At 38.9% G+C, this 8,551-nt stretch overlaps 1 long non-coding RNA gene across 1 annotated transcript; it reads right to left on the reverse strand.

Moving 5' to 3' along the window:
* Positions 1 to 274: 274 nt before the first annotated feature.
* Positions 275 to 2,608, reverse strand: LOC131696095 (uncharacterized). Its single transcript, XR_009306723.1, has 3 exons — positions 2,375 to 2,608; positions 1,989 to 2,302; positions 275 to 1,928 (listed from the first exon to the last, which is right to left on the reverse strand). It is a non-coding gene; the product is annotated as an uncharacterized LOC131696095 (long non-coding RNA).
* Positions 2,609 to 8,551: the final 5,943 nt, after the last annotated feature.

Consider the following 8,551-nt stretch of genomic DNA (forward strand, 5'->3'; position numbering starts at 1 on the left):
AATTAAAAATAACGCTCTGTCACTTGCTCGTATTCTGTCTGATTCTTTTAATCTAATGATTCAAACAGGTACCTACCCAGATTCTCTTAAAACAGCAAAAGTTGTTCCTATATTTAAATCTGGAGATTCAACAAAAACTGATAACTATCGACCGGTATCAACGCTCTCAGTTTGCAATAAAATACTAGAAAAATTATTGATAAATCGCATGGTTCAATTCCTGGACAGTAACAGAACACTTTATAGTTTGCAATATGGATTTCGAAACGGGAGTAGTACCACAATAGCTATAACTGAACTTGTAGACAAAATACTGGAGGAAACGGATTCTAAGCGATGCGTAGGTGCCTTGTTTTTAGATTTGAAAGCTTTCGATACTCTAAATCATGGTATTTTGCTGCAAAAATTGGAATCTTATGGGATTAGAGGAGTTGCAAACGACATTATCCGCAGCTACTTGGAAAGTAGAACAGAATTTGTGTCATATGATGGAGAGATAAGTTCGCTAAGACAAATAAGCACAGGTGTACCCCAAGGGAGTAATATTGGGCCTCTACTCTTTCTCATTTACATAAACGACATTGGTAAAATTCCTCTTACTGGAACTCCAAGGTTATTTGCTGATGACACAGCCTTATTTTATCCTAATGTCAACCCAAGATCGATTATTTCAAGCATGAATGATGGTCTACAAATTCTCCAGGAATATTTTTGCGACAATCTACTCTACTTAACTTGCAAAAAACTAAATATATGATCTTTCGATCCCCATGAAAAATCCTTCCCAGTGTTCCAATTTTAGTGATGGGCGATTACGTTATAGAGAAAGTAGAATCATTTAAATATTTAGGTGTTCATCTAGATTGTACCTTGTCTTGGGATAAACATATCAAGGAAATTGCGATAAAAATTTCGTCTATGTGTGGCATTTTAAAACGTGTTAGTAGCTTCGTTCCACGAAAGGGTTTGCTTATGTTCTACTTTGCTCACATTCACTCTCAGCTAAACTATCTAATTATTGCATGGGGTCGAGCCTGTAAATCAAAACTTAAAAAACTGCAAATTTTACAAAACCGATGTATTAAAATAATATATAACTTACCGTTTCTGTTTTCATCGGTAAGGTTATTCACATATTTTCCTCATAAAATCCTACCTATTCAAGGCATGTGTGAAGAGCAGACATTGCTTTTGATGCACAATGTGCTACACAACCCAACAAGTATCCACAACTTAATCATAAACGTAATACCTCGGCTGTACAACACCAGGCAAATTAATTATCTCTCACGATCTCGCACATATTCAAACTTTGACCTGAAACGATTTTCTTTCATAGGCCCTGCAAAATATAACAACCTACCTAGAGATTTACAGATCATAACTAACCGTTTATCATTTAAATCTAACATTAAAAGTTACTTACAAACCCAAATACCTCAACTATTAATTTAAATTTTCTTATGTTGCCATCTAACCAATAATTTGAATTGTCTTATGTTGTCATCTAACCATTAATTTAAATTGTCTTATGTCGTCATATAACTTTTTAACTATTAATTTAAATTTAATTATTTCATAGTAAAAATTAAGTAATTTTTTATATTCATTGTGTTCGCGATAGCGAAGATTTGCTTCAACCAGAATGTTCTCCGACCAGAATATTCTCTGACCAGCCCGACACACCGCTCAGCGAAACATCTCGAACCCAGCAAACTGCGTAATTTGCTAGCGACGCCACGAACGAGTGAGAAAGAGAAAGAAAAAGGATGCGCACGCACCAACATGCCGCAGCACGCCACACACCGATGACGCCATCCTGAGCGTTGATTGGTGGGCCAATCAGCGTCAGCCATTCAGTTCGCCGAAGCAGCAGTTCAGGTATAAATACAAGCGTCCTGTTCTCAATCAGTCATTCAGTTTCCAATCTTTGTAAAGAAAGGTGTAAATGTAAGTGAAAGTAATAAAATAGTGTAAAAGTCACAAACTGTTCATTGGACTAGTTGGATCCCGAACATTCCTGTTCCGCCTGGTTTTGTCTCCATCCAGCTAGAATTCTCTCGTCGCATTGTGGAAGCGGCGCCAGGGGAATTTACCCAGTATTGAAAGCTTGGATTCTCTCGTCGTATAAGGAAGCGGCGCCAGGGGAATTCATCGATGTGAAGTGCCAACTGGCCGTTCCCGTTGCACCCAAATATGTCTTCAGCCCTTATGTTGGTAGCGTCACCAACATAATTATGGTCCTTCGAACCGGATGAAACGCGTGAAAATTATACTCAGTGTAGTAAGATGAAATATCCCACTGCAAGTGATTTGTGAATGATAAAAAAGTGAACTGAACAGAAACCTTTAAACAAGAAACAGTGACATTTACCTAGTGAAGAATTATTCTCTAGAAAAGGGGTGCTGTTATTGGTGACTCTCAAGTTGTGTTCCGCTTCCTGTAGCAACATTCCATTCCCGATGCCACTAGCTCACACCCCAGTATTGATGTGTATTGATAATTTTTCATTTATGTTTCTATCGAGAGCTATGAAGGATTTTGTAACAGTGCGCTCTCTCAACGCACGGCCCACCTTGATGCAGCCCGCGAGAACGTTCATATTGGCAACGTCGCGCGTCGCTACATCAGAATGCGCATCGCGTGGGAAGTGCGCATCGCATGTCTAAAAGAAATCACATCTCTTTATTAGCGCAAAAGGGCAAAGTTTTATATACGGATTATCGACGGTAATTTTTTTCCGGATATTTTGAGATGCATTAATTTTTTTTGACCAAAGTGCACAACAAAAATTATAGTTGTTTAATAAATTTTTTTATTATAATTTAACGTTACTAACAATTAACATCTTTAAAAACACTTTTGTTAGTCAAAATACATCTACGTTATATCCAAATTCATTTTTAGTCTACAACATTAATATATGAAAATGGAAAATCTTATGCCAACAGCATTTTATTTCACTTTTTCACCGAGTGATATTACCTTTAAACAACGATGTGTCTTTTGAAAAAAGTTTACATAAAATCTGTTGTTCAATCGCATCGATATTAGGGTTTTTTATCACTATTGCTTCTGTTAATTCTGTTAATTGGTAGTCTCTAAGTTCTGGTAAGATATTATTTACTTTATCGAATTTCAATTAACGATTCTACGATCTTTATTTCGAAATCATCGTTACAGTTTTCCGCATGTACTTGTTGAGTCATCGAATATTCCAGTTCCATTACTTTGGCAAACACTATAAGAAGGAAAATTAAACGTGTAAATTTTCCTATATAGACATGGGATGTAAAATTGAAAATTTAACGAACATTGTGTTTTGCTCATGTCCATATTTATTTTCATTGTTTTTTTTGCGCCCATTACGACATATGCTACACATGTGTTGACCAATATAATTTTAAATTTATCACTCCACATGGATGCCACAAAAACAAGATACGACGAACATATTGATGAAATTTTTTAACATAATACATCATTCGTGTGATCGACCCATATTTATAGCATAAATCAATCGAATGTTTTTTGAGCAAATATTGTATATCTTGAGATAATATAGCATTTCGTCGAGTTCTCTCTATATTGGAAACACCCAAGTGCGATCGAAACAAAAACAAACGTCAAAACGTTTTCTCACTCGCACTGATGCAAATCAAATGAGCGCGTAATTTAACGCACGACCCGATGGCGCATGGTTGAAAAGTCGCAATGTGAATTTAAGAAAAGATTCGCAATATACCGTGCTCCTCTCAGACAGAACCAACTGAAAATAAAACGTGGTGAAGTATATCAATTGCTCATCGGCTGGCAACATCCGAACGCGCTTGTACGAGTGACAGAAAATTAAATAACTCCTGAACAATATAATAACGCTAAAGAGCGTGCAAATTACTCAGAAAACATTCACTTTCAATTATCCATAAAGAAAAGCTTGTCTTTTTGCTTTAATCTCAGAGATGCCAATTTTGAACATGAGATACGCTCCTTCAAAGCGATGCGCATTAGGACGTTGCGACGTGCGGCGTTGCCAATATGTACGTTCTCGCGGGTTGCGTTGCATCAAAGTGGGCCGTGCGTTGAGAGAGCGCACTGTTCAAAATCCTCTATAACTCACGATAGGAACAAAAATGAAAAATTATCAATACAGATTATTAAAGGTGAAAGATTGCCGCATAATTTGACATACGTTTTGAAAATTTCTAGCATGAAGAACATAAGAAAAAATGCAATTGAAACTTTTAAATAGATGCAAACTACCGTTATTCACACAATTATAAAGTAAAAACATTTTTATAACATAGTGCAAGTATCATTCCATAAGTGTGCAAAAATTCATTGAATTATCTTCAGTACTTTTTGAGATATAAAATTTACAATTTTATGATGCAATAAAGTTTAAGGGTTAATAACGTAAAGAAAAAAAGGAATTTTAACGAAATATTTATACCAAAAGCTATTCACCACAATTCCTATATAATAAAATATACCTCATGAAGATCCGTGATTTGTCGAAAAAATCGAGGATCACTTGACATGGCTTTACTCATATGCAATCACTCTGAAAACCGACTTTTTGAGCGAGGTCCGGAGGGCCGAGTCTCATATATCATTCGACTCAGTTCATCGAAATTGACAAATGTCTGTATTTGTGTTTTCGAATCTCACTCACTTTTCTCAGAGATGGCTGAACCGAATCGCTCAAGCTTGATTTTAAATGAAAGGTTTAACGCTCCCATAAGCTGCTATTGAATTTTTTGTCGATCGGACTTCCGGTTCCGGAGTTACGGGTTGAAGAGTGCGGTCACCCAGCAAATTCCCATATAAAATGGTAACACCATGATGTCCAAATGGTGTAATACATATCAAAAAGGGTGCAAAATTACTCGAATTTGCGGGTCTAGATCACTAATGATCATTCTAAGCAGCTTTGACCACATTGGCCACCTATGACGGTTCTTGATGTCACGTACTTTCCAAGTTCGTACGTTAATCTCACACCTTTTTCTCAGAGAATTCTTGACCGATTTTTATAAACTTAAAAATCCATTTCTATTTGCAAGTCTAGATAACATTTCTATTTACAGGACTAGATCACTGATGGGCAATTAAAGATTCTTTGAATATAATGTCCACTATCGACATTTCCGGAATTTTCGGGTTCTGGACGTATTCCAGAATTAGTCACATCGATTACTCGGTGATGACTGAACCGATTTTCATAAACCAAATCTCAAATGGTGGGTATAATATGCGATCGGGTGCATACTCCATCAGCCCCCTCTCAGCTTCCCCTCACACCATCTCTTTCTACATCATAAACTATCCGATTTCATTATCGTTAATTCGGTTCTTGCGGATTAGATTTCACCGTACTTTAGTGAACAGTAACTTTTTACTGCAAATTTTATATTAGATGAATCTATCGACATTCTTACTATTCTTACTATGACTTTCAGCAATCAACTCGGTATTTTTTTTATTCAAATCGTTTATTTGATAAGGCACGTTGCGTTAGCTTAAAGGTGCCAATTTTGTTTTGTTTTACATTTTAAATTGCTTAAAACTAGGGTATTACATATTGATTTTTTTAAAATGAAACAAGTGCGATTTTATAGCCATCTTATATATCTACACAAGGGGATAATATTATTTTCGTAAGATTAGGGGGGTCATTTAGTTTTTGTGGCAATATGGTTTGACATTTTTATCAGTGAGATTATTGGAGCAAATAATGTTTAACTAAGGGGGACAATTTTTTACGACTAACTTAAAACTAGGAATAACTAGAGGGCATGATTGAATTTTGTAAAGATTCGTAATTATAGTTCTTTTTGTGGGTAGTAGAGTTCGGCATTTTCAACGAGATTATATAATATAATAGTTAAAACTAGAAGAGACAGGAAGAGCTAAATGCTTCGTGATGATATTGGGGGGTAGGGGTGTTAATTCTGGGTATAAGAGTCAGGGGAGGGAAGGTAGACAAAGATGGCAGGGAGAGAAAATTATTTCAGTTTCTGGCATCGTGAGATCAACGGATGGATTACAAACTCGGGTGGCCTTCATCAGGGGAATCATGTACTGGGACGCCGGGTGGTCCTCCTCAACATGGCAGGGGTTTTTCCAGACGATTTCGTAGTACGGCTCAGATGTGGATCGGCTACATTTCGAGTTAAGCGTGTTATGTTCGTGCCGTAGGTCCCGTGTTTGTTGGCTCATTCGATACAGATGCTTTGATACAGGTGGAAGAGGGTTCTGAGAATGATAAGGAAAATAAGAAGGGGCAGTTAGACTTGTATATTGATGGTTTTCACAAAGGTGTATATAAGGGACATATAGAGGACATCGCAGCTCGCCAGCACATCTCGAACCGGGACGTTGGTTGGTCTTCCTCGGGCCCGCAGGGTATCCATTAGCCGAGACCTAGCGGAACTGTACTCGGTGCACGCCCAGACAATGTGCTCGATGTCGTGATAGCCGTCGCCACAAGCGCAGATACCACTATCCACGAGCCCAATACGCCGAAGATGTGCATCCAGCGTGTAATGGTTTGCCATGAGTCGGGACATCACACGAATGAAGTCACGACCCACATCCATCCCCTTGAACCAAAGTTTCGTCGATACCTTAGGGATTATCGAATGCAGCCACCTTCCCAGCTCTCCACTGCTCCACGAAGTTTGCCAACTTTCGAGGGTTCTCTGATGAGTAATACTGAAAAATTCGCTGAAGCAAATTGGTCTTTCGTAAACGTCTCCTTCTAAGGCACCCACCTTAGCTAAGGAGTCTACCTTCTCATTGCCCGGAATGGAGCAATGAGAAGGGACCCATACCAAGGTAATCTGGAAAGAGTTGTCAGATAAAGCACTCAGTAGCTCCCGTATTTTCCCCAAAAAATACGAGGAGTGCTTTCCATGTTTCATCGAGCGAATAGCGTCAATGGAACTGAGGCTATCCGAAACGATGAAGTAATGGCCTGCGGGTAATGTTTCAATGACTCCAAGGGTATACTGAATGGCAGCTAGTTCTGCGGCGTAAACTGAAGCAGGGTCACTGAGTTTGTAGGAGGCGGTGAACTTTTGATTGAAAATACCGAAGCCAGTGGATCCTTCGAGGTTTGATCCGTCAGTATAAAACATCTTAGAACAGTCGACTTCTCGGAATTTATTATAAAAAATGTTTGGAACCACTTGTGGGCGTATGTGGTCCGGAATTCCACTAATCTCGTCTTTCATGGATGTGTCGAAGAAAACAGTAGAACCAGAAGTATTTATGAAATGCACACGGTTGGGATTGTAAGAAGAAGGGTTAATATTCTGCGCCATGTAGTCAAAGTACAGGGACATGAAACGGGTCTGAGAATTGAGCTCAACAAGCCTTTCGAAATTTTCAATCACGACCGGGTTCAAGATATCGCATCGAATGAGCAATCGATATGAGAGTTCCCAAAATCGATTTTTCAACGGGAGAACGCCCGACAGCACTTCGAGACTCATCGTATGGGTCGACTGCATGCACCCTAAGGCGATACGCAAACAACGATAGTGAATTCTTTCGAGTTTGATGAAATGTATGTTCGCGTAATGTTTCAATGACTCCAAGGGTATACTGAATGGCAGCTAGTTCTGCGGCGTAAACTGAAGCAGGGTCACTGAGTTTGTAGGAGGCGGTGAACTTTTGATTGAAAATACCGAAGCCAGTGGATCCTTCGAGGTTTGATCCGTCAGTATAAAACATCTTAGAACAGTCGACTTCTCGGAATTTATTATAAAAAATGTTTGGAACCACTTGTGGGCGTATGTGGTCCGGAATTCCACTAATCTCGTCTTTCATGGATGTGTCGAAGAAAACAGTAGAACCAGAAGTATTTATGAAATGCACACGGTTGGGATTGTAAGAAGAAGGGTTAATATTCTGCGCCATGTAGTCAAAGTACAGGGACATGAAACGGGTCTGAGAATTGAGCTCAACAAGCCTTTCGAAATTTTCAATCACGACCGGGTTCAAGATATCGCATCGAATGAGCAATCGATATGAGAGTTCCCAAAATCGATTTTTCAACGGGAGAACGCCCGACAGCACTTCGAGACTCATCGTATGGGTCGACTGCATGCACCCTAAGGCGATACGCAAACAACGATAGTGAATTCTTTCGAGTTTGATGAAATGTATGTTCGCGGCGGAGCGAAAGCAGAAGCATCCGTATTCCATTACCGACAGTATCGTTGTTTGATACAACCTAATTAGGTCTCCTGGGTGGGCACCCCACCATGTTCCGGTTATTGTACGAAGAAAGTTGATCCTTTGCTGGCATTTCTGTTTCAGATACCGAATATGGCATCCCCAAGTACCTTTCGAGTCGAACCAGACCCCTAGATATTTTACTGTGAAGACCTGAGCGATAGTTTGACCCATTAATAGAAGCTGTAGTTGTGCTGGTTCACGCTTCCTTGAAAATACAACTAGCTCAGTTTTCTCCGTGGAGAATTCGATACCCAGCTTAATAGCCCAAGCAGACAAATTGTCCAAGGTATTCTGTAATGGTCC

Source organism: Topomyia yanbarensis, unplaced genomic scaffold (genome assembly GCF_030247195.1).
Source record: "Topomyia yanbarensis strain Yona2022 unplaced genomic scaffold, ASM3024719v1 HiC_scaffold_72, whole genome shotgun sequence".
Classification (NCBI taxonomy): Eukaryota; Metazoa; Arthropoda; class Insecta; order Diptera; family Culicidae; genus Topomyia; species Topomyia yanbarensis.